Source organism: Lissotriton helveticus, chromosome 5_1, assembly GCF_964261635.1.
Source record: "Lissotriton helveticus chromosome 5_1, aLisHel1.1, whole genome shotgun sequence".
Classification (NCBI taxonomy): domain Eukaryota; kingdom Metazoa; phylum Chordata; class Amphibia; order Caudata; family Salamandridae; genus Lissotriton; species Lissotriton helveticus.
In genome coordinates this window covers 1,646,999,293-1,647,023,030 of record NC_136065.1, presented here as the reverse complement: position 1 = coordinate 1,647,023,030, position 23,738 = coordinate 1,646,999,293, and the positions used below count along the sequence as shown (strand labels likewise).

Below are 23,738 nucleotides of genomic sequence, written 5' to 3'. Positions count from 1 at the left end.
TTGAGACTCTGTATGGAAATGCAGTTGCATTTGAATGACTACATGCGTGCACAAATTGAAGAGCATGCTTAAGACACTTTTCTTGGAAGTAGGAAAAACTCCATTTTGATTTGAGAACATAAGAGTATTCACATTTATGACCATACTGATAGCTCTAGTTAGTATGTCCACAATCAGTGACAGATAGAGAACTCACTTATTAGAAGTGATCTGTCTCTGTGGGGCAGACATATGTCAACAGTCATACACTTGAGATGGCTGAAACTTTAGGAGTAAGAGCTGCTTTCTTATCAGTCTATCTATCCAAACTGGTTAGAAGTAACCCTGGGCGTCCGAATCGGCTACGCCCACGGAGTAGGCGTAGTGTTGCCTTCTACGCATTTTGCGTAGACAGCGTAGCCGGCAACACTACGCCCACTCCGTGTGCGTAGCCGATTCGGCCGCCACCCGCCTCCCTCCCGCCCTCCCCTACATACATTATTTAAGCAACTAACCTTAATAAAACAATTTTTAAAGCACTTACCATGTCCGGGGCTCTTCCGGGGCTCCCTCTTGGAATAGCGTCCCTTCCTGGATACCAATGCGCATGCGCGGCCTCCCGCGCATGCGCATTGGTATCCAGGACGACGCTATTCCAAGATGGAGCCCCGGACGAGCCCCGGACACGGTAAGTGCTTTAAAATTGTTTTATTAAGGGTAGTTGCTTAAATAATGTATGTAGGGGAGAGCGGGAGGGAGGTGCGTAGTGGGGCTACGCGGAGTGCGGGAGTGGGCGTAGCTTCTCGCCAACTCCGCGTAGCTCCGCGGAGCCCCACTACGCCCACTACGACCAGGGTTAGTTAGAAGGCCAGGAGTGAGGGAAAGGCAATCCTTTGGACACTTCATGAAAGATCTAATTTCAATTAAGCACAAAACACTTCCCTTAATTTGACATAATTGCCAAAATGGAATAGTCAGTTGGGCCCTTCTAGTGGATTATGGCTGTGTCTTGAAAGAGAGTGTAATTGTACTACGAGACATGCCCACCTTCAAAAGAGTGTCTGATGGCATTCCGACGAAGGTGGGATTCGAACCCACGCGTGCAGAGCACAATGGATTAGCAGTCCATCGCCTTAACCACTCGGCCACCTCGTCTGCCTTAGGTGACTATGTTTCATTTTTTAGGAAATTCTTATGATGTGCTAATTACAAATAATCATAGGTTTCTCCTAGACTGTGTCAGAACTGGCAAATATATGTGGTGTTCAATAGACAGAGCACATGATATAGCAGAATTATCAAATCTGTTCCATTAGGACTGTAGTTTTTAATAGTCATGATAACATGCTAGCATGTGAGTCGATCTTGCACAGTGAATAAGGGAGCAGTGCCAGTATCTACTTGGTCAGCTCTAGATGGCTCAACTGGGGAGGTATGAGAACAGTGAGCTCCAGTGGCGCAATCGGTTAGCGCGCGGTACTTATACAGCAGTACTTGCATTGAGGCATGCAGAGGTTGTGAGTTCGAGCCTCACCTGGAGCAGCTTACTGGTTTTTCATAAACCATTTCGCTAAAAGTAAAGAATAAACTCAGGGGAAAGACGGCCCTTGCTAGAGAGTTTTTACTTCTTTTCAGGATCTGCGTGTCCGACTCTTCCAGGTGCAAATATCACAATCCTATTCGATGCTCCTTATAAACATTCCATGATGTGCCGTCTTGCATAGCATGCAAACACCACATCAGTGCATTTAAAAATACATTTGTAGAATAATAAATATGATGAAAACATTGTTGTCACGGGATAACCATATACTGAGGAGCTGCAAACAGTGCTGTATCAGCTACTTACAATAAAATTTAACTGAAAGACATATCAAAAGAAGAGCGTCATCATATTAATGATTCTAGTCAACATAAGAGTTGCACCATAGCAGCTTATGGTGCTTTCTGCTCAGATTGTGCCTCCAATCCCACATTGATTGTTTTTATTCTTTGCAGTTTAAAAAAACAATTCATGCTCAAAGTTAACTTTTTAAAACCATTCAACCTAATATATTTATTTCTCTAACTTGTGAATGTGGTACATGTTCTCTTTTCCTCATCCCCATCACGATACTCCTTTTCCCGAAATCAGGTTCACTTCTTTATCCAGCCCACCCATCCAAGGTCACCAAATCTATGAAGCGATTCTGCTTTTTCTCACATTCTCTCTATGTACAAGATACCTTGTATCATTTGAATGGACAGCAGGAGAGTCGGATATTTATGGTTAGTGGGGGTGGGGTTTTGAAGATTAACCTCATTTGACTAAGAGCCGGGGCATCTGGGAGGAAAAGTATTTTAAGGGGGATGAAGTTCACATCTCCTTGGTGAAATTTCTAGATCCTTATTTCATCCTTTCTGTGGATGCAGACTCAGTCGGAACAGAGGTCATAGTCCTCGCTCTGACTTTCAAAGGAACTTCAAATATGCATGGCTTATTTGGCTTTGCCCGGCAGGGCTTGCCCGGCGGGGTGAGAATGGCGTTTGTCAGGCGTTCGTCAGGCGATCGGAAGGGGTGAGGCGATAGTTTATGGTTCAATGGTTTTCATGAAGTCTTCTTGATACGATGAAAGCAGGAAAGGGAAGCTTGTCAATAAGCAAACTTAAGACAAGGTGTGACTCCTAGAAAGAATGACTTGGAAACAACATACAGAAACTCACATATAAAAAGGCCCTGATGAGGCTTGAACTCATGACCCCTGGTTTACAAGACCAGTGCTCTGCCACTGAGCTACAAGGCCAGCCTGCTTGCAGTATGTAAATCGCTTCATGTATTCTTACTGCGGTATGAAGATATCTATGATTTTGAGACTCTGTATGGAAATGCAGTTGCATTTGAATGTCTACATGCGTGCACAAATTGAAGAGCATGCTTAAGACACTTTTCTTGGAAGTAGGAAAAACTCCATTTTGATTTGAGAACATAAGAGTATTCACATTTATGACCATACTGATAGCTCTAGTTAGTATGTCCACAATCAGTGACAGATAGAGAACTCACTTATTAGAAGTGATCTGTCTCTGTGGGGCAGACATATGTCAACAGTCATACACTTGAGATGGCTGAAACTTTAGGAGTAAGAGCTGCTTTCTTATCAGTCTATCTATCCAAACTGGTTAGAAGTAACCCTGGGCGTCCGAATCGGCTACGCCCACGGAGTAGGCGTTGTGTTGCCTTCTACGCATTTTGCGTAGACAGTGTAGCCGGCAACACTACGCCCACTCCGTGTGCGTAGCCGATTCGGCCGCCACCCGCCTCCCTCCCGCCCTCCCCTACATACATTATTTAAGCAACTAACCTTAATAAAACAATTTTTAAAGCACTTACCATGTCCGGGGCTCTTCCGGGGCTCCCTCTTGGAATAGCGTCCCTTCCTGGATACCAATGCGCATGCGCGGCCTCCCGCGCATGCGCATTGGTATCCAGGACGACGCTATTCCAAGATGGAGCCCCGGACGAGCCCCGGACACGGTAAGTGCTTTAAAATTGTTTTATTAAGGGTAGTTGCTTAAATAATGTATGTAGGGGAGAGCGGGAGGGAGGTGCGTAGTGGGGCTACGTGGAGTGCGGGAGTGGGCGTAGCTTCTCGCCCACTCCGCGTAGCTCCGCGGAGCCCCACTACGCCCACTACGACCAGGGTTAGTTAGAAGGCCAGGAGTGAGGGAAAGGCAATCCTCTGGACACTTCATGAAAGATCTAATTTCAATTAAGCACAAAACACTTCCCTTAATTTGACATAATTGCCAAAATGGAATAGTCAGTTGGGCCCTTCTAGTGGATTATGGCTGTGTCTTGAAAGAGAGTGTAATTGTACTACGAGACATGCCCACCTTCAAAAGAGTGTCTGATGGCGTTCCGACGAAGGTGGGATTCGAACCCACGCGTGCAGAGCACAATGGATTAGCAGTCCATCGCCTTAACCACTCGGCCACCTCGTCTGCCTTAGGTGACTATGTTTCATTTTTTAGGAAATTCTTACGATGTGCTAATTACAAATAATCATAAGTTTCTCCTAGACTGTGTCAGAACTGGCAAATATATGTGGTGTTCAATAGACAGAGCACATGATATAGCAGAATTATCAAATCTGTTCCATTAGGACTGTAGTTTTTAATAGTCATGATAACATGCTAGCATGTGAGTCGATCTTGCACAGTGAATAAGGGAGCAGTGCCAGTATCTACTTGGTCAGCTCTAGATGGCTCAACTGGGGAGGTATGCGAACAGAGAGCTCCAGTGCCGCAATCGGTTAGCGCGCGGTACTTATACAGCAGTACTTGCATTGAGGCATGCCGAGGTTGTGAGTTCGAGCCTCACCTGGAGCAGCTTACTGGTTTTTCATAAACCATTTCACTAAAAGTAAAGAATAAACTCAGGGGAAAGACGGCCCTTGCTAGAGAGTTTTTACTTCTTTTCAGGATCTGCGTGTCCGACTCTTCCAGGTGCAAATATCACAATCCTATTCGATGCTCCTTATAAACATTCCATGATGTGCCGTCTTGCATAGCATGCAAACACCACATCAGTGCATTTAAAAATACATTTGTAGAATAATAAATATGATGAAAACATTGTTGTCACGGGATAACCATATACTGAGGAGCTGCAAACAGTGCTGTATCAGCTACTTACAATAAAATTTAACTGAAAGACATATCAAAAGAAGAGCGTCATCATATTAATGTTTCTAGTCAACATAAGAGTTGCACCATAGCAGCTTATGGTGCTTTCTGCTCAGATTGTGCCTCCAATCCCACATTGATTTTTTTTATTCTTTGCAGTTTAAAAAAACAATTCATGCTCAAAGTTAACTTTTTAAAACCATTCAACCTAATATATTTATTTCTCTAACTTGTGAATGTGGTACATGTTATCTTTTTCTCATCCCCATCACGATACTCCTTTTCCCGAAATCAGGTTCACTTCTTTATCCAGCCCACCCATCCAAGGTCACCAAATCTATGAAGCGATTCTGCTTTTTCTCACATTCTCTCTATGTACAAGATACCTTGTATCATTTGAATGGACAGCAGGAGAGTCGGATATTTATGGTTAGTGGGGGTGGGGTTTTGAAGATTAACCTCATTTGACTAAGAGCCTGGGCATCTGGGAGGAATAGTATTTTAAGGGGGATGAAGTTCACATCTCCTTGGTGAAATTTCTAGATCCTTATTTCATCCTTTCTGTGGATGCAGACTCAGTCGGAACAGAGGTCATAGTCCTCGCTCTGACTTTCAAAGGAACTTCAAATATGCATGGCTTATTTGGCTTTGCCCGGCGGGGTGAGAATGGCGTTTGTCAGGCGTTCGTCAGGCGATCGGAAGGGGTGAGGCGATAGTTTATGGTTCAATGGTTTTCATGAAGTCTTCTTGATACGATGAAAGCAGGAAAGGGAAGCTTGTCAATAAGCAAACTTAAGACAAGGTGTGACTCCTAGAAAGAATGACTTGGAAACAACATACAGAAACTCACATATAAAAAGGCCCTGATGAGGCTTGAACTCATGACCCCTGGTTTACAAGACCAGTGCTCTGCCACTGAGCTACAAGGCCAGCCTGCTTGCAGTATGTAAATCGCTTCATGTATTCTTACTGCGGTATGAAGATATCTATGATTTTGAGACTCTGTATGGAAATGCAGTTGCATTTGAATGTCTACATGCGTGCACAAATTGAAGAGCATGCTTAAGACACTTTTCTTGGAAGTAGGAAAAACTCCATTTTGATTTGAGAACATAAGAGTATTCACATTTATGACCATACTGATAGCTCTAGTTAGTATGTCCACAATCAGTGACAGATAGAGAACTCACTTATTAGAAGTGATCTGTCTCTGTGGGGCAGACATATGTCAACAGTCATACACTTGAGATGGCTGAAACTTTAGGAGTAAGAGCTGCTTTCTTATCAGTCTATCTATCCAAACTGGTTAGAAGTAACCCTGGGCGTCCGAATCGGCTACGCCCACGGAGTAGGCGTAGTGTTGCCTTCTACGCATTTTGCGTAGACAGCGTAGCCGGCAACACTACGCCCACTCCGTGTGCGTAGCCGATTCGGCCGCCACCCGCCTCCCTCCCGCCCTCCCCTACATACATTATTTAAGCAACTAACCTTAATAAAACAATTTTTAAAGCACTTACCATGTCCGGGGCTCTTCCGGGGCTCCCTCTTGGAATAGCGTCCCTTCCTGGATACCAATGCGCATGCGCGGCCTCCCGCGCATGCGCATTGGTATCCAGGACGACGCTATTCCAAGATGGAGCCCCGGACGAGCCCCGGACACGGTAAGTGCTTTAAAATTGTTTTATTAAGGGTAGTTGCTTAAATAATGTATGTAGGGGAGAGCGGGAGGGAGGTGCGTAGTGGGGCTATGCGGAGTGCGGGAGTGGGCGTAGCTTCTCGCCCACTCCGCGTAGCTCCGCGGAGCCCCACTACGCCCACTACGACCAGGGTTAGTTAGAAGGCCAGGAGTGAGGGAAAGGCAATCCTCTGGACACTTCATGAAAGATCTAATTTCAATTAAGCACAAAACACTTCCCTTAATTTGACATAATTGCCAAAATGGAATAGTCAGTTGGGCCCTTCTAGTGGATTATGGCTGTGTCTTGAAAGAGAGTGTAATTGTACTACGAGACATGCCCACCTTCAAAAGAGTGTCTGATGGCGTTCCGACGAAGGTGGGATTCGAACCCACGCGTGCAGAGCACAATGGATTAGCAGTCCATCGCCTTAACCACTCGGCCACCTCGTCTGCCTTAGGTGACTATGTTTCATTTTTTAGGAAATTCTTACGATGTGCTAATTACAAATAATCATAAGTTTCTCCTAGACTGTGTCAGAACTGGCAAATATATGTGGTGTTCAATAGACAGAGCACATGATATAGCAGAATTATCAAATCTGTTCCATTAGGACTGTAGTTTTTAATAGTCATGATAACATGCTAGCATGTGAGTCGATCTTGCACAGTGAATAAGGGAGCAGTGCCAGTATCTACTTGGTCAGCTCTATATGGCTCAACTGGGGAGGTATGAGAACAGTGAGCTCCAGTGGCGCAATCGGTTAGCGCGCGGTACTTATACAGCAGTACTTGCATTGAGGCATGCCGAGGTTGTGAGTTTGAGCCTCACCTGGAGCAGCTTACTGGTTTTTCATAAACCATTTCACTAAAAGTAAAGAATAAACTCAGGGGAAAGACGGCCCTTGCTAGAGAGTTTTTATTTCTTTTCAGGATCTGCGTGTTCGACTCTTCCAGGTGCAAATATCACAATCCTATTCGATGCTCCTTATAAACATTCCATGATGTGCCGTCTTGCATAGCATGCAAACACCACATCAGTGCATTTAAAAATACATTTGTAGAATAATAAATATGATGAAAACATTGTTGTCACGGGATAACCATATACTGAGGAGCTGCAAACAGTGCTGTATCAGCTACTTACAATAAAATTTAACTGAAAGACATATCAAAAGAAGAGCGTCATCATATTAATGATTCTAGTCAACATAAGAGTTGCACCATAGCAGCTTATGGTGCTTTCTGCTCAGATTGTGCCTCCAATCCCACATTGATTTTTTTTATTCTTTGCAGTTTAAAAAAACAATTCATGCTCAAAGTTAACTTTTTAAAACCATTCAACCTAATATATTTATTTCTCTAACTTGTGAATGTGGTACATGTTCTCTTTTCCTCATCCCCATCACGATACTCCTTTTCCCGAAATCAGGTTCACTTCTTTATCCAGCCCACCCATCCAAGGTCACCAAATCTATGAAGCGATTCTGCTTTTTCTCACATTCTCTCTATGTACAAGATACCTTGTATCATTTGAATGGACAGCAGGAGAGTCGGATATTTATGGTTAGTGGGGGTGGGGTTTTGAAGATTAACCTCATTTGACTAAGAGCCGGGGCATCTGGGAGGAAAAGTATTTTAAGGGGGATGAAGTTCACATCTCCTTGGTGAAATTTCTAGATCCTTATTTCATCCTTTCTGTGGATGCAGACTCAGTCGGAACAGAGGTCATAGTCCTCGCTCTGACTTTCAAAGGAACTTCAAATATGCATGGCTTATTTGGCTTTGCCCGGCAGGGCTTGCCCGGCGGGGTGAGAATGGCGTTTGTCAGGCGTTCGTCAGGCGATCGGAAGGGGTGAGGCGATAGTTTATGGTTCAATGGTTTTCATGAAGTCTTCTTGATACGATGAAAGCAGGAAAGGGAAGCTTGTCAATAAGCAAACTTAAGACAAGGTGTGACTCCTAGAAAGAATGACTTGGAAACAACATACAGAAACTCACATATAAAAAGGCCCTGATGAGGCTTGAACTCATGACCCCTGGTTTACAAGACCAGTGCTCTGCCACTGAGCTACAAGGCCAGCCTGCTTGCAGTATGTAAATTGCTTCATGTATTCTTACTGCGGTATGAAGATATCTATGATTTTGAGACTCTGTATGGAAATGCAGTTGCATTTGAATGTCTACATGCGTGCACAAATTGAAGAGCATGCTTAAGACACTTTTCTTGGAAGTAGGAAAAACTCCATTTTGATTTGAGAACATAAGAGTATTCACATTTATGACCATACTGATAGCTCTAGTTAGTATGTCCACAATCAGTGACAGATAGAGAACTCACTTATTAGAAGTGATCTGTCTCTGTGGGGCAGACATATGTCAACAGTCATACACTTGAGATGGCTGAAACTTTAGGAGTAAGAGCTGCTTTCTTATCAGTCTATCTATCCAAACTGGTTAGAAGTAACCCTGGGCGTCCGAATCGGCTACGCTCACGGAGTAGGCGTTGTGTTGCCTTCCACGCATTTTGCGTAGACAGTGTAGTCGGCAACACTACGCCCACTCCGTGTGCGTAGCCGATTCGGCCGCCACCCGCCTCCCTCCCGCCCTCCCCTACATACATTATTTAAGCAACTAACCTTAATAAAACAATTTTTAAAGCACTTACCATGTCCGGGGCTCTTCCGGGGCTCCCTCTTGGAATAGCGTCCCTTCCTGGATACCAATGCGCATGCGCGGCCTCCCGCGCATGCGCATTGGTATCCAGGACGACGCTATTCCAAGATGGAGCCCCGGACGAGCCCCGGACACGGTAAGTGCTTTAAAATTGTTTTATTAAGGGTAGTTGCTTAAATAATGTATGTAGGGGAGAGCGGGAGGGAGGTGCGTAGTGGGGCTACGCGGAGTGCGGGAGTGGGCGTAGCTTCTCGCCCACTCCGCGTAGCTCCGCGGAGCCCCACTACGCCCACTACGACCAGGGTTAGTTAGAAGGCCAGGAGTGAGGGAAAGGCAATCCTCTGGACACTTCATGAAAGATCTAATTTCAATTAAGCACAAAACACTTCCCTTAATTTGACATAATTGCCAAAATGGAATAGTCAGTTGGGCCCTTCTAGTGGATTATGGCTGTGTCTTGAAAGAGAGTGTAATTGTACTACGAGACATGCCCACCTTCAAAAGAGTGTCTGATGGCGTTCCGACGAAGGTGGGATTCGAACCCACGCGTGCAGAGCACAATGGATTAGCAGTCCATCGCCTTAACCACTCGGCCACCTCGTCTGCCTTAGGTGACTATGTTTCATTTTTTAGGAAATTCTTACGATGTGCTAATTACAAATAATCATAAGTTTCTCCTAGACTGTGTCAGAACTGGCAAATATATGTGGTGTTCAATAGACAGAGCACATGATATAGCAGAATTATCAAATCTGTTCCATTAGGACTGTAGTTTTTAATAGTCATGATAACATGCTAGCATGTGAGTCGATCTTGCACAGTGAATAAGGGAGCAGTGCCAGTATCTACTTGGTCAGCTCTAGATGGCTCAACTGGGGAGGTATGCGAACAATGAGCTCCAGTGCCGCAATCGGTTAGCGCGCGGTACTTATACAGCAGTACTTGCATTGAGGCATGCCGAGGTTGTGAGTTCGAGCCTCACCTGGAGCAGCTTACTGGTTTTTCATAAACCATTTCACTAAAAGTAAAGAATAAACTCAGGGGAAAGACGGCCCTTGCTAGAGAGTTTTTACTTCTTTTCAGGATCTGCGTGTCCGACTCTTCCAGGTGCAAATATCACAATCCTATTCGATGCTCCTTATAAACATTCCATGATGTGCCGTCTTGCATAGCATGCAAACACCACATCAGTGCATTTAAAAATACATTTGTAGAATAATAAATATGATGAAAACATTGTTGTCACGGGATAACCATATACTGAGGAGCTGCAAACAGTGCTGTATCAGCTACTTACAATAAAATTTAACTGAAAGACATATCAAAAGAAGAGCGTCATCATATTAATGTTTCTAGTCAACATAAGAGTTGCACCATAGCAGCTTATGGTGCTTTCTGCTCAGATTGTGCCTCCAATCCCACATTGATTTTTTTTATTCTTTGCAGTTTAAAAAAACAATTCATGCTCAAAGTTAACTTTTTAAAACCATTCAACCTAATATATTTATTTCTCTAACTTGTGAATGTGGTACATGTTCTCTTTTCCTCATCCCCATCACGATACTCCTTTTCCCGAAATCAGGTTCACTTCTTTATCCAGCCCACCCATCCAAGGTCACCAAATCTATGAAGCGATTCTGCTTTTTCTCACATTCTCTCTATGTACAAGATACCTTGTATCATTTGAATGGACAGCAGGAGAGTCGGATATTTATGGTTAGTGGGGGTGGGGTTTTGAAGATTAACCTCATTTGACTAAGAGCCTGGGCATCTGGGAGGAATAGTATTTTAAGGGGGATGAAGTTCACATCTCCTTGGTGAAATTTCTAGATCCTTATTTCATCCTTTCTGTGGATGCAGACTCAGTCGGAACAGAGGTCATAGTCCTCGCTCTGACTTTCAAAGGAACTTCAAATATGCATGGCTTATTTGGCTTTGCCCGGCGGGGTGAGAATGGCGTTTGTCAGGCGTTCGTCAGGCGATCGGAAGGGGTGAGGCGATAGTTTATGATTCAATGGTTTTCATGAAGTCTTCTTGATACGATGAAAGCAGGAAAGGGAAGCTTGTCAATAAGCAAACTTAAGACAAGGTGTGACTCCTAGAAAGAATGACTTGGAAACAACATACAGAAACTCACATATAAAAAGGCCCTGATGAGGCTTGAACTCATGACCCCTGGTTTACAAGACCAGTGCTCTGCCACTGAGCTACAAGGCCAGCCTGCTTGCAGTATGTAAATCGCTTCATGTATTCTTACTGCGGTATGAAGATATCTATGATTTTGAGACTCTGTATGGAAATGCAGTTGCATTTGAATGTCTACATGCGTGCACAAATTGAAGAGCATGCTTAAGACACTTTTCTTGGAAGTAGGAAAAACTCCATTTTGATTTGAGAACATAAGAGTATTCACATTTATGACCATACTGATAGCTCTAGTTAGTATGTCCACAATCAGTGACAGATAGAGAACTCACTTATTAGAAGTGATCTGTCTCTGTGGGGCAGACATATGTCAACAGTCATACACTTGAGATGGCTGAAACTTTAGGAGTAAGAGCTGCTTTCTTATCAGTCTATCTATCCAAACTGGTTAGAAGTAACCCTGGGCGTCCGAATCGGCTACGCCCACGGAGTAGGCGTAGTGTTGCCTTCTACGCATTTTGCGTAGACAGCGTAGCCGGCAACACTACGCCCACTCCGTGTGCGTAGCCGATTCGGCCGCCACCCGCCTCCCTCCCGCCCTCCCCTACATACATTATTTAAGCAACTAACCTTAATAAAACAATTTTTAAAGCACTTACCATGTCCGGGGCTCTTCCGGGGCTCCCTCTTGGAATAGCGTCCCTTCCTGGATACCAATGCGCATGCGCGGCCTCCCGCGCATGCGCATTGGTATCCAGGACGACGCTATTCCAAGATGGAGCCCCGGACGAGCCCCGGACACGGTAAGTGCTTTAAAATTGTTTTATTAAGGGTAGTTGCTTAAATAATGTATGTAGGGGAGAGCGGGAGGGAGGTGCGTAGTGGGGCTATGCGGAGTGCGGGAGTGGGCGTAGCTTCTCGCCCACTCCGCGTAGCTCCGCGGAGCCCCACTACGCCCACTACGACCAGGGTTAGTTAGAAGGCCAGGAGTGAGGGAAAGGCAATCCTCTGGACACTTCATGAAAGATCTAATTTCAATTAAGCACAAAACACTTCCCTTAATTTGACATAATTGCCAAAATGGAATAGTCAGTTGGGCCCTTCTAGTGGATTATGGCTGTGTCTTGAAAGAGAGTGTAATTGTACTACGAGACATGCCCACCTTCAAAAGAGTGTCTGATGGCGTTCCGACGAAGGTGGGATTCGAACCCACGCGTGCAGAGCTCAATGGATTAGCAGTCCATCGCCTTAACCACTCGGCCACCTCGTCTGCCTTAGGTGACTATATTTCATTTTTTAGGAAATTCTTACGATGTGCTAATTACAAATAATCATAAGTTTCTCCTAGACTGTGTCAGAACTGGCAAATATATGTGGTGTTCAATAGACAGAGCACATGATATAGCAGAATTATCAAATCTGTTCCATTAGGACTGTAGTTTTTAATAGTCATGATAACATGCTAGCATGTGAGTCGATCTTGCACAGTGAATACGGGAGCAGTGCCAGTATCTACTTGGTCAGCTCTATATGGCTCAACTGGGGAGGTATGAGAACAGTGAGCTCCAGTGGCGCAATCGGTTAGCGTGCGGTACTTATACAGCAGTACTTGCATTGAGGCATGCCGAGGTTGTGAGTTCGAGCCTCACCTGGAGCAGCTTACTGGTTTTTCATAAACCATTTCACTAAAAGTAAAGAATAAACTCAGGGGAAAGACGGCCCTTGCTAGAGAGTTTTTATTTCTTTTCAGGATCTGCGTGTCCGACTCTTCCAGGTGCAAATATCACAATCCTATTCGATGCTCCTTATAAACATTCCATGATGTGCCGTCTTGCATAGCATGCAAACACCACATCAGTGCATTTAAAAATACATTTGTAGAATAATAAATATGATGAAAACATTGTTGTCACGGGATAACCATATACTGAGGAGCTGCAAACAGTGCTGTATCAGCTACTTACAATAAAATTTAACTGAAAGACATATCAAAAGAAGAGCGTCATCATATTAATGATTCTAGTCAACATAAGAGTTGCACCATAGCAGCTTATGGTGCTTTCTGCTCAGATTGTGCCTCCAATCCCACATTGATTTTTTTTATTCTTTGCAGTTTAAAAAAACAATTCATGCTCAAAGTTAACTTTTTAAAACCATTCAACCTAATATATTTATTTCTCTAACTTGTGAATGTGGTACATGTTCTCTTTTCCTGATCCCCATCACGATACTCCTTTTCCCGAAATCAGGTTCACTTCTTTATCCAGCCCACCCATCCAAGGTCACCAAATCTATGAAGCGATTCTGCTTTTTCTCACATTCTCTCTATGTACAAGATACCTTGTATCATTTGAATGGACAGCAGGAGAGTCGGATATTTATGGTTAGTGGGGGTGGGGTTTTGAAGATTAACCTCATTTGACTAAGAGCCTGGGCATCTGGGAGGAATAGTATTTTAAGGGGGATGAAGTTCACATCTCCTTGGTGAAATTTCTAGATCCGTATTTCATCCTTTCTGTGGATGCAGACTCAGTCGGAACAGAGGTCATAGTCCTCGCTCTGACTTTCAAAGGAACTTCAAATATGCATGGCTTATTTGGCTTTGCCCGGCGGGGTGAGAATGGCGTTTGTCAGGCGTTCGTCAGGCGATCGGAAGGGGTGAGGCGATAGTTTATGGTTCAATGGTTTTCATGAAGTCTTCTTGATACGATGAAAGCAGGAAAGGGAAGCTTGTCAATAAGCAAACTTAAGACAAGGTGTGACTCCTAGAAAGAATGACTTGGAAACAACATACAGAAACTCACATATAAAAAGGCCCTGATGAGGCTTGAACTCATGACCCCTGGTTTACAAGACCAGTGCTCTGCCACTGAGCTACAAGGCCAGCCTGCTTGCAATATGTAAATCGCTTCATGTATTCTTACTGCGGTATGAAGATATCTATGATTTTGAGACTCTGTATGGAAATGCAGTTGCATTTGAATGTCTACATGCGTGCACAAATTGAAGAGCATGCTTAAGACACTTTTCTTGGAAGTAGGAAAAACTCCATTTTGATTTGAGAACATAAGAGTATTCACATTTATGACCATACTGATAGCTCTAGTTAGTATGTCCACAATCAGTGACAGATAGAGAACTCACTTATTAGAAGTGATCTGTCTCTGTGGGGCAGACATATGTCAACAGTCATACACTTGAGATGGCTGAAACTTTAGGAGTAAGAGCTGCTTTCTTATCAGTCTATCTATCCAAACTGGTTAGAAGTAACCCTGGGCGTCCGAATCGGCTACGCCCACGGAGTAGGCGTAGTGTTGCCTTCTACGCATTTTGCGTAGACAGCGTAGCCGGCAACACTACGCCCACTCCGTGTGCGTAGCCGATTCGGCCGCCACCCGCCTCCCTCCCGCCCTCCCCTACATACATTATTTAAGCAACTAACCTTAATAAAACAATTTTTAAAGCACTTACCATGTCCGGGGCTCTTCCGGGGCTCCCTCTTGGAATAGCGTCCCTTCCTGGATACCAATGCGCATGCGCGGCCTCCCGCGCATGCGCATTGGTATCCAGGACGACGCTATTCCAAGATGGAGCCCCGGACGAGCCCCGGACACGGTAAGTGCTTTAAAATTGTTTTATTAAGGGTAGTTGCTTAAATAATGTATGTAGGGGAGAGCGGGAGGGAGGTGCGTAGTGGGGCTATGCGGAGTGCGGGAGTGGGCGTAGCTTCTCGCCCACTCCGCGTAGCTCCGCGGAGCCCCACTACGCCCACTACGACCAGGGTTAGTTAGAAGGCCAGGAGTGAGGGAAAGGCAATCCTCTGGACACTTCATGAAAGATCTAATTTCAATTAAGCACAAAACACTTCCCTTAATTTGACATAATTGCCAAAATGGAATAGTCAGTTGGGCCCTTCTAGTGGATTATGGCTGTGTCTTGAAAGAGAGTGTAATTGTACTACGAGACATGCCCACCTTCAAAAGAGTGTCTGATGGCATTCCGACGAAGGTGGGATTCGAACCCACGCGTGCAGAGCTCAATGGATTAGCAGTCCATCGCCTTAACCACTCGGCCACCTCGTCTGCCTTAGGTGACTATATTTCATTTTTTAGGAAATTCTTACGATGTGCTAATTACAAATAATCATAAGTTTCTCCTAGACTGTGTCATAACTGGCAAATATATGTGGTGTTCAATAGACAGAGCACATGATATATCAGAATTATCAAATCTGTTCCATTAGGACTGTAGTTTTTAATAGTCATGATAACATGCTAGCATGTGAGTCGATCTTGCACAGTGAATAAGGGAGCAGTGCCAGTATCTACTTGGTCAGCTCTATATGGCTCAACTGGGGAGGTATGAGAACAGTGAGCTCCAGTGGCGCAATCGGTTAGCGCGCGGTACTTATACAGCAGTACTTGCATTGAGGCATGCCGAGGTTGTGAGTTCGAGCCTCACCTGGAGCAGCTTACTGGTTTTTCATAAACCATTTCACTAAAAGTAAAGAATAAACTCAGGGGAAAGACGGCCCTTGCTAGAGAGTTTTTACTTCTTTTCAGGATCTGCGTGTCCGACTCTTCCAGGTGCAAATATCACAATCCTATTCGATGCTCCTTATAAACATTCCATGATGTGCCGTCTTGCATAGCATGCAAACACCACATCAGTGCATTTAAAAATACATTTGTAGAATAATAAATATGATGAAAACATTGTTGTCACGGGATAACCATATACTGAGGAGCTGCAAACAGTGCTGTATCAGCTACTTACAATAAAATTTAACTGAAAGACATATCAAAAGAAGAGCGTCATCATATTAATGTTTCTAGTCAACATAAGAGTTGCACCATAGCAGCTTATGGTGCTTTCTGCTCAGATTGTGCCTCCAATCCCACATTGATTTTTTTTATTCTTTGCAGTTTAAAAAAACAATTCATGCTCAAAGTTAACTTTTTAAAACCATTCAACCTAATATATTTATTTCTCTAACTTGTGAATGTGGTACATGTTCTCTTTTCCTCATCCCCATCACGATACTCCTTTTCCCGAAATCAGGTTCACTTCTTTATCCAGCCCACCCATCCAAGGTCACCAAATCTATGAAGCGATTCTGCTTTTTCTCACATTCTCTCTATGTACAAGATACCTTGTATCATTTGAATGGACAGCAGGAGAGTCGGATATTTATGGTTAGTGGGGGTGGGGTTTTGAAGATTAACCTCATTTGACTAAGAGCCTGGGCATCTGGGAGGAATAGTATTTTAAGGGGGATGAAGTTCACATCTCCTTGGTGAAATTTCTAGATCCTTATTTCATCCTTTCTGTGGATGCAGACTCAGTCGGAACAGAGGTCATAGTCCTCGCTCTGACTTTCAAAGGAACTTCAAATATGCATGGCTTATTTGGCTTTGCCCGGCGGGGTGAGAATGGCGTTTGTCAGGCGTTCGTCAGGCGATCGGAAGGGGTGAGGCGATAGTTTATGGTTCAATGGTTTTCATGAAGTCTTCTTGATACGATGAAAGCAGGAAAGGGAAGCTTGTCAATAAGCAAACTTAAGACAAGGTGTGACTCCTAGAAAGAATGACTTGGAAACAACATACAGAAACTCACATATAAAAAGGCCCTGATGAGGCTTGAACTCATGACCCCTGGTTTACAAGACCAGTGCTCTGCCACTGAGCTACAAGGCCAGCCTGCTTGCAGTATGTAAATTGCTTCATGTATTCTTACTGCGGTATGAAGATATCTATGATTTTGAGACTCTGTATGGAAATGCAGTTGCATTTGAATGTCTACATGCGTGCACAAATTGAAGAGCATGCTTAAGACACTTTTCTTGGAAGTAGGAAAAACTCCATTTTGATTTGAGAACATAAGAGTATTCACATTTATGACCATACTGATAGCTCTAGTTAGTATGTCCACAATCAGTGACAGATAGAGAACTCACTTATTAGAAGTGATCTGTCTCTGTGGGGCAGACATATGTCAACAGTCATACACTTGAGATGGCTGAAACTTTAGGAGTAAGAGCTGCTTTCTTATCAGTCTATCTATCCAAACTGGTTAGAAGTAACCCTGGGCGTCCGAATCGGCTACGCCCACGGAGTAGGCGTTGTGTTGCCTTCTACGCATTTTGCGTAGACAGTGTAGCCGGCAACACTACGCCCACTCCGTGTGCGTAGCCGATTCGGCCGCCACCCGCCTCCCTCCCGCCCTCCCCTACATACATTATTTAAGCAACTAACCTTAATAAAACAATTTTTAAAGCACTTACCATGTCCGGGGCTCTTCCGGGGCTCCCTCTTGGAATAGCGTCCCTTCCTGGATACCAATGCGCATGCGCGGCCTCCCGCGCATGCGCATTGGTATCCAGGACGACGCTATTCCAAGATGGAGCCCCGGACGAGCCCCGGACACGGTAAGTGCTTTAAAATTGTTTTATTAAGGGTAGTTGCTTAAATAATGTATGTAGGGGAGAGCGGGAGGGAGGTGCGTAGTGGGGCTACGCGGAGTGCGGGAGTGGGCGTAGCTTCTCGCCCACTCCGCGTAGCTCCGCGGAGCCCCACTACGCCCACTACGACCAGGGTTAGTTAGAAGGCCAGGAGTGAGGGAAAGGCAATCCTCTGGACACTTCATGAAAGATCTAATTTCAATTAAGCACAAAACACTTCCCTTAATTTGACATAATTGCCAAAATGGAATAGTCAGTTGGGCCCTTCTAGTGGATTATGGCTGTGTCTTGAAAGAGAGTGTAATTGTACTACGAGACATGCCCACCTTCAAAAGAGTGTCTGATGGCGTTCCGACGAAGGTGGGATTCGAACCCACGCGTGCAGAGCACAATGGATTAGCAGTCCATCGCCTTAACCACTCGGCCACCTCGTCTGCCTTAGGTGACTATGTTTCATTTTTTAGGAAATTCTTACGATGTGCTAATTACAAATAATCATAAGTTTCTCCTAGACTGTGTCAGAACTGGCAAATATATGTGGTGTTCAATAGACAGAGCACATGATATAGCAGAATTATCAAATCTGTTCCATTAGGACTGTAGTTTTTAATAGTCATGATAACATGCTAGCATGTGAGTCGATCTTGCACAGTGAATAAGGGAGCAGTGCCAGTATCTACTTGGTCAGCTCTAGATGGCTCAACTGGGGAGGTATGCGAACAATGAGCTCCAGTGCCGCAATCGGTTAGCGCGCGGTACTTATACAGCAGTACTTGCATTGAGGCATGCCGAGGTTGTGAGTTCGAGCCTCACCTGGAGCAGCTTACTGGTTTTTCATAAACCATTTCACTAAAAGTAAAGAATAAACTCAGGGGAAAGACGGCCCTTGCTAGAGAGTTTTTACTTCTTTTCAGGATCTGCGTGTCCGACTCTTCCAGGTGCAAATATCACAATCCTATTCAATGCTCCTTATAAACATTCCATGATGTGCCGTCTTGCATAGCATGCAAACACCACATCAGTGCATTTAAAAATACATTTGTAGAATAATAAATATGATGAAAACATTGTTGTCACGGGATAACCATATACTGAGGAGCTGCAAACAGTGCTGTATCAGCTACTTACAATAAAATTTAACTGAAAGACATATCAAAAGAAGAGCGTCATCATATTAATGTTTCTAGTCAACATAAGAGTTGCACCATAGCAGCTTATGGTGCTTTCTGCTCAGATTGTGCCTCCAATCCCACATTGATTTTTTTTATTCTTTGCAGTTTAAAAAAACAATTCATGCTCAAAGTTAACTTTTTAAAACCATTCAACCTAATATATTTATTTCTCTAACTTGTGAATGTGGTACATGTTCTCTTTTCCTCATCCCCATCACGATACTCCTTTTCCCGAAATCAGGTTCACTTCTTTATCCAGCCCACCCATCCAAGGTCACCAAATCTATGAAGCGATTCTGCTTTTTCTCACATTCTCTCTATGTACAAGATACCTTGTATCATTTGAATGGACAGCAGGAGAGTCGGATATTTATGGTTAGTGGGGGTGGGGTTTTGAAGATTAACCTCATTTGACTAAGAGCCTGGGCATCTGGGAGGAATAGTATTTTAAGGGGGATGAAGTTCACATCTCCTTGGTGAAATTTCTAGATCCTTATTTCATCCTTTCTGTGGATGCAGACTCAGTCGGAACAGAGGTCATAGTCCTCGCTCTGACTTTCAAAGGAACTTCAAATATGCATGGCTTATTTGGCTTTGCCCGGCGGGGTGAGAATGGCGTTTGTCAGGCGTTCGTCAGGCGATCGGAAGGGGTGAGGCGATAGTTTATGGCTCAATGGTTTTCATGAAGTCTTCTTGATACGATGAAAGCAGGAAAGGGAAGCTTGTCAATAAGCAAACTTAAGACAAGGTGTGACTCCTAGAAAGAATGACTTGGAAACAACATACAGAAACTCACATATAAAAAGGCCCTGATGAGGCTTGAACTCATGACCCCTGGTTTACAAGACCAGTGCTCTGCCACTGAGCTACAAGGCCAGCCTGCTTGCAGTATGTAAATCGCTTCATGTATTCTTACTGCGGTATGAAGATATCTATGATTTTGAGACTCTGTATGGAAATGCAGTTGCATTTGAATGTCTACATGCGTGCACAAATTGAAGAGCATGCTTAAGACACTTTTCTTGGAAGTAGGAAAAACTCCATTTTGATTTGAGAACATAAGAGTATTCACATTTATGACCATACTGATAGCTCTAGTTAGTATGTCCACAATCAGTGACAGATAGAGAACTCACTTATTAGAAGTGATCTGTCTCTGTGGGGCAGACATATGTCAACAGTCATACACTTGAGATGGCTGAAACTTTAGGAGTAAGAGCTGCTTTCTTATCAGTCTATCTATCCAAACTGGTTAGAAGTAACCCTGGGCGTCCGAATCGGCTACGCCCACGGAGTAGGCGTAGTGTTGCCTTCTACGCATTTTGCGTAGACAGCGTAGCCGGCAACACTACGCCCACTCCGTGTGCGTAGCCGATTCGGCCGCCACCCGCCTCCCTCCCGCCCTCCCCTACATACATTATTTAAGCAACTAACCTTAATAAAACAATTTTTAAAGCACTTACCATGTCCGGGGCTCTTCCGGGGCTCCCTCTTGGAATAGCGTCCCTTCCTGGATACCAATGCGCATGCGCGGCCTCCCGCGCATGCGCATTGGTATCCAGGACGATGCTATTCCAAGATGGAGCCCCGGACGAGCCCCGGACACGGTAAGTGCTTTAAAATTGTTTTATTAAGGGTAGTTGCTTAAATAATGTATGTAGGGGAGAGCGGGAGGGAGGTGCGTAGTGGGGCTATGCGGAGTGCGGGAGTGGGCGTAGCTTCTCGCCCACTCCGCGTAGCTCCGCGGAGCCCCACTACGCCCACTACGACCAGGGTTAGTTAGAAGGCCAGGAGTGAGGGAAAGGCAATCCTCTGGACACTTCATGAAAGATCTAATTTCAATTAAGCACAAAACACTTCCCTTAATTTGACATAATTGCCAAAATGGAATAGTCAGTTGGGCCCTTCTAGTGGATTATGGCTGTGTCTTGAAAGAGAGTGTAATTGTACTACGAGACATGCCCACCTTCAAAAGAGTGTCTGATGGCGTTCCGACGAAGGTGGGATTCGAACCCACGCGTGCAGAGCTCAATGGATTAGCAGTCCATCGCCTTAACCACTCGGCCACCTCGTCTGCCTTAGGTGACTATATTTCATTTTTTAGGAAATTCTTACGATGTGCTAATTACAAATAATCATAAGTTTCTCCTAGACTGTGTCATAACTGGCAAATATATGTGGTGTTCAATAGACAGAGCACATGATATATCAGAATTATCAAATCTGTTCCATTAGGACTGTAGTTTTTAATAGTCATGATAACATGCTAGCATGTGAGTCGATCTTGCACAGTGAATAAGGGAGCAGTGCCAGTATCTACTTGGTCAGCTCTATATGGCTCAACTGGGGAGGTATGAGAACAGTGAGCTCCAGTGGCGCAATCGGTTAGCGCGCGGTACTTATACAGCAGTACTTGCATTGAGGCATGCAGAGGTTGTGAGTTCGAGCCTCACCTGGAGCAGCTTACTGGTTTTTCATAAACCATTTCACTAAAAGTAAAGAATAAACTCAGGGGAAAGACGGCCCTTGCTAGAGAGTTTTTACTTCTTTTCAGGATCTGCGTGTCCGACTCTTCCAGGTGCAAATATCACAATCCTATTCGATGCTCCTTATAAACATTCCATGATGTGCCGTCTTGCATAGCATGCAAACACCACATCAGTGCATTTAAAAATACATTTGTAGAATAATAAATATGATGAAAACATTGTTGTCACGGGATAACCATATACTGAGGAGCTGCAAACAGTGCTGTATCAGCTACTTACAATAACATTTAACTGAAAGACATATCAAAAGAAGAGCGTCATCATATTAATGTTTCTAGTCAACATAAGAGTTGCACCATAGCAGCTTAAGGTGCTTTCTGCTCAGATTGTGCCTCCAATACCACATTGATTTTTTTTTATTCTTTGCAGTTTAAAAAAACAATTCATGCTCAAAGTTAACTTTTTAAAACCATTCAACCTAATATATTTATTTCTCTAACTTGTGAATGTGGTCCATGTTATCTTTTCCTCATCCCCATCACGATACTCCTTTTCCCGAAATCAGGTTCACTTCTTTATCCAGCCCACCCATCCAAGGTCACCAAATCTATGAAGCGATTCTGCTTTTTCTCACATTCTCTCTATGTACAAGATACCTTGTATCATTTGAATGGACAGCAGGAGAGTCGGATATTTATGGTTAGTGGGGGTGGGGTTTTGAAGATTAACCTCATTTGACTAAGAGCCGGGGCATCTGGGAGGAAAAGTATTTTAAGGGGGATGAAGTTCACATCTCCTTGGTGAAATTTCTAGATCCTTATTTCATCCTTTCTGTGGATGCAGACTCAGTCGGAACAGAGGTCATAGTCCTCGCTCTGACTTTGAAAGGAACTTCAAATATGCATGGCTTATTTGGCTTTGCCCGGCAGGGCTTGCCCGGCGGGGTGAGAATGGCGTTTGTCAGGCGTTCGTCAGGCGATCGGAAGGGGTGAGGCGATAGTTTATGGTTCAATGGTTTTCATGAAGTCTTCTTGATACGATGAAAGCAGGAAAGGGAAGCTTGTCAATAAGCAAACTTAAGACAAGGTGTGATTCCTAGAAAGAATGACTTGGAAACAACATACAGAAACTCACATATGAAAAGGCCCTGATGAGGCTTGAACTCATGACCCCTGGTTTACAAGACCAGTGCTCTGCCACTGAGCTACAAGGCCAGCCTGCCTGCAGTATGTAAATCGCTTCATGTATTCTTACTGCGGTATGAAGATATCTATGATTTTGAGACTCTGTATGGAAATGCAGTTGCATTTGAATGTCTACATGCGTGCACAAATTGAAGAGCATGCTTAAGACACTTTTCTTGGAAGTAGGAAAAACTCCATTTTGATTTGAGAACATAAGAGTATTCACATTTATGACCATACTGATAGCTCTAGTTAGTATGTCCACAATCAGTGACAGATAGAGAACTCACTTATTAGAAGTGATCTGTCTCTGTGGGGCAGACATATGTCAACAGTCATACACTTGAGATGGCTGAAACTTTAGGAGTAAGAGCTGCTTTCTTATCAGTCTATCTATCCAAACTGGTTAGAAGTAACCCTGGGCGTCCGAATCGGCTACGCCCACGGAGTAGGCGTAGTGTTGCCTTCTACGCATTTTGCGTAGACAGCGTAGCCGGCAACACTACGCCCACTCCGTGTGCGTAGCCGATTCGGCCGCCACCCGCCTCCCTCCCGCCCTCCCCTACATACATTATTTAAGCAACTAACCTTAATAAAACAATTTTTAAAGCACTTACCATGTCCGGTGCTCTTCCGGGGCTCCCTCTTGGAATAGCGTCCCTTCCTGGATACCAATGCGCATGCGCGGCCTCCCGCGCATGCGCATTGGTATCCAGGACGACGCTATTCCAAGATGGAGCCCCGGACGAGCCCCGGACACGGTAAGTGCTTTAAAATTGTTTTATTAAGGGTAGTTGCTTAAATAATGTATGTAGGGGAGAGCGGGAGGGAGGTGCGTAGTGGGGCTATGCGGAGTGCGGGAGTGGGCGTAGCTTCTCGCCCACTCCGCGTAGCTCCGCGGAGCCCCACTACGCCCACTACGACCAGGGTTAGTTAGAAGGCCAGGAGTGAGGGAAAGGCAATCCTCTGGACACTTCATGAAAGATCTAATTTCAATTAAGCACAAAACACTTCCCTTAATTTGACATAATTGCCAAAATGGAATAGTCAGTTGGGCCCTTCTAGTGGATTATGGCTGTGTCTTGAAAGAGAGTGTAATTGTACTACGAGACATGCCCACCTTCAAAAGAGTGTCTGATGGCGTTCCGACGAATGAGGGATTCGAACCCACGCGTGCAGAGCACAATGGATTAGCAGTCCATCGCCTTAACCACTCGGCCACCTCGTCTGCCTTAGGTGACTATGTTTCATTTTTTAGGAAATTCTTACGATGTGCTAATTACAAATAATCAT

General features: G+C 44.3%; 25 non-coding genes across 25 annotated transcripts; 8 read left to right on the top strand and 17 right to left on the bottom strand.

Moving 5' to 3' along the window:
* Positions 1 to 1,052: 1,052 nt before the first annotated feature.
* On the bottom strand, positions 1,053 to 1,134 carry TRNAS-GCU (transfer RNA serine (anticodon GCU)). Its single transcript has one exon. It is a non-coding gene; the product is annotated as a tRNA-Ser (tRNA).
* A 292-nt stretch (positions 1,135 to 1,426) lies between these two features.
* On the top strand, positions 1,427 to 1,521 carry TRNAI-UAU (transfer RNA isoleucine (anticodon UAU)). The gene is made up of 2 exons: positions 1,427 to 1,464; positions 1,486 to 1,521. It is a non-coding gene; the product is annotated as a tRNA-Ile (tRNA).
* Positions 1,522 to 2,690: 1,169 nt separating this feature from the next.
* On the bottom strand, positions 2,691 to 2,762 carry TRNAT-UGU (transfer RNA threonine (anticodon UGU)). The gene has a single exon. It is a non-coding gene; the product is annotated as a tRNA-Thr (tRNA).
* A 1,116-nt stretch (positions 2,763 to 3,878) lies between these two features.
* TRNAS-GCU (transfer RNA serine (anticodon GCU)) lies at positions 3,879 to 3,960 on the bottom strand. The gene has a single exon. It is a non-coding gene; the product is annotated as a tRNA-Ser (tRNA).
* A 292-nt stretch (positions 3,961 to 4,252) lies between these two features.
* On the top strand, positions 4,253 to 4,347 carry TRNAI-UAU (transfer RNA isoleucine (anticodon UAU)). Its single transcript has 2 exons — positions 4,253 to 4,290; positions 4,312 to 4,347. It is a non-coding gene; the product is annotated as a tRNA-Ile (tRNA).
* A 1,155-nt stretch (positions 4,348 to 5,502) lies between these two features.
* Positions 5,503 to 5,574, bottom strand: TRNAT-UGU (transfer RNA threonine (anticodon UGU)). The gene has a single exon. It is a non-coding gene; the product is annotated as a tRNA-Thr (tRNA).
* A 1,116-nt stretch (positions 5,575 to 6,690) lies between these two features.
* Positions 6,691 to 6,772, bottom strand: TRNAS-GCU (transfer RNA serine (anticodon GCU)). Its single transcript has one exon. It is a non-coding gene; the product is annotated as a tRNA-Ser (tRNA).
* Positions 6,773 to 7,064: 292 nt separating this feature from the next.
* Positions 7,065 to 7,159, top strand: TRNAI-UAU (transfer RNA isoleucine (anticodon UAU)). The gene is made up of 2 exons: positions 7,065 to 7,102; positions 7,124 to 7,159. It is a non-coding gene; the product is annotated as a tRNA-Ile (tRNA).
* Positions 7,160 to 8,328: 1,169 nt separating this feature from the next.
* Positions 8,329 to 8,400, bottom strand: TRNAT-UGU (transfer RNA threonine (anticodon UGU)). The gene has a single exon. It is a non-coding gene; the product is annotated as a tRNA-Thr (tRNA).
* A 1,116-nt stretch (positions 8,401 to 9,516) lies between these two features.
* Positions 9,517 to 9,598, bottom strand: TRNAS-GCU (transfer RNA serine (anticodon GCU)). Its single transcript has one exon. It is a non-coding gene; the product is annotated as a tRNA-Ser (tRNA).
* A 292-nt stretch (positions 9,599 to 9,890) lies between these two features.
* On the top strand, positions 9,891 to 9,985 carry TRNAI-UAU (transfer RNA isoleucine (anticodon UAU)). The gene is made up of 2 exons: positions 9,891 to 9,928; positions 9,950 to 9,985. It is a non-coding gene; the product is annotated as a tRNA-Ile (tRNA).
* A 1,155-nt stretch (positions 9,986 to 11,140) lies between these two features.
* Positions 11,141 to 11,212, bottom strand: TRNAT-UGU (transfer RNA threonine (anticodon UGU)). The gene has a single exon. It is a non-coding gene; the product is annotated as a tRNA-Thr (tRNA).
* Positions 11,213 to 12,328: 1,116 nt separating this feature from the next.
* On the bottom strand, positions 12,329 to 12,410 carry TRNAS-GCU (transfer RNA serine (anticodon GCU)). The gene has a single exon. It is a non-coding gene; the product is annotated as a tRNA-Ser (tRNA).
* Positions 12,411 to 12,702: 292 nt separating this feature from the next.
* On the top strand, positions 12,703 to 12,797 carry TRNAI-UAU (transfer RNA isoleucine (anticodon UAU)). The gene is made up of 2 exons: positions 12,703 to 12,740; positions 12,762 to 12,797. It is a non-coding gene; the product is annotated as a tRNA-Ile (tRNA).
* A 1,155-nt stretch (positions 12,798 to 13,952) lies between these two features.
* On the bottom strand, positions 13,953 to 14,024 carry TRNAT-UGU (transfer RNA threonine (anticodon UGU)). Its single transcript has one exon. It is a non-coding gene; the product is annotated as a tRNA-Thr (tRNA).
* Positions 14,025 to 15,140: 1,116 nt separating this feature from the next.
* On the bottom strand, positions 15,141 to 15,222 carry TRNAS-GCU (transfer RNA serine (anticodon GCU)). Its single transcript has one exon. It is a non-coding gene; the product is annotated as a tRNA-Ser (tRNA).
* Positions 15,223 to 15,514: 292 nt separating this feature from the next.
* Positions 15,515 to 15,609, top strand: TRNAI-UAU (transfer RNA isoleucine (anticodon UAU)). Its single transcript has 2 exons — positions 15,515 to 15,552; positions 15,574 to 15,609. It is a non-coding gene; the product is annotated as a tRNA-Ile (tRNA).
* A 1,155-nt stretch (positions 15,610 to 16,764) lies between these two features.
* TRNAT-UGU (transfer RNA threonine (anticodon UGU)) lies at positions 16,765 to 16,836 on the bottom strand. Its single transcript has one exon. It is a non-coding gene; the product is annotated as a tRNA-Thr (tRNA).
* A 1,116-nt stretch (positions 16,837 to 17,952) lies between these two features.
* Positions 17,953 to 18,034, bottom strand: TRNAS-GCU (transfer RNA serine (anticodon GCU)). The gene has a single exon. It is a non-coding gene; the product is annotated as a tRNA-Ser (tRNA).
* Positions 18,035 to 18,326: 292 nt separating this feature from the next.
* TRNAI-UAU (transfer RNA isoleucine (anticodon UAU)) lies at positions 18,327 to 18,421 on the top strand. Its single transcript has 2 exons — positions 18,327 to 18,364; positions 18,386 to 18,421. It is a non-coding gene; the product is annotated as a tRNA-Ile (tRNA).
* Positions 18,422 to 19,576: 1,155 nt separating this feature from the next.
* Positions 19,577 to 19,648, bottom strand: TRNAT-UGU (transfer RNA threonine (anticodon UGU)). The gene has a single exon. It is a non-coding gene; the product is annotated as a tRNA-Thr (tRNA).
* A 1,116-nt stretch (positions 19,649 to 20,764) lies between these two features.
* Positions 20,765 to 20,846, bottom strand: TRNAS-GCU (transfer RNA serine (anticodon GCU)). Its single transcript has one exon. It is a non-coding gene; the product is annotated as a tRNA-Ser (tRNA).
* Positions 20,847 to 21,138: 292 nt separating this feature from the next.
* On the top strand, positions 21,139 to 21,233 carry TRNAI-UAU (transfer RNA isoleucine (anticodon UAU)). The gene is made up of 2 exons: positions 21,139 to 21,176; positions 21,198 to 21,233. It is a non-coding gene; the product is annotated as a tRNA-Ile (tRNA).
* A 1,170-nt stretch (positions 21,234 to 22,403) lies between these two features.
* TRNAT-UGU (transfer RNA threonine (anticodon UGU)) lies at positions 22,404 to 22,475 on the bottom strand. The gene has a single exon. It is a non-coding gene; the product is annotated as a tRNA-Thr (tRNA).
* Positions 22,476 to 23,591: 1,116 nt separating this feature from the next.
* TRNAS-GCU (transfer RNA serine (anticodon GCU)) lies at positions 23,592 to 23,673 on the bottom strand. Its single transcript has one exon. It is a non-coding gene; the product is annotated as a tRNA-Ser (tRNA).
* Positions 23,674 to 23,738: the final 65 nt, after the last annotated feature.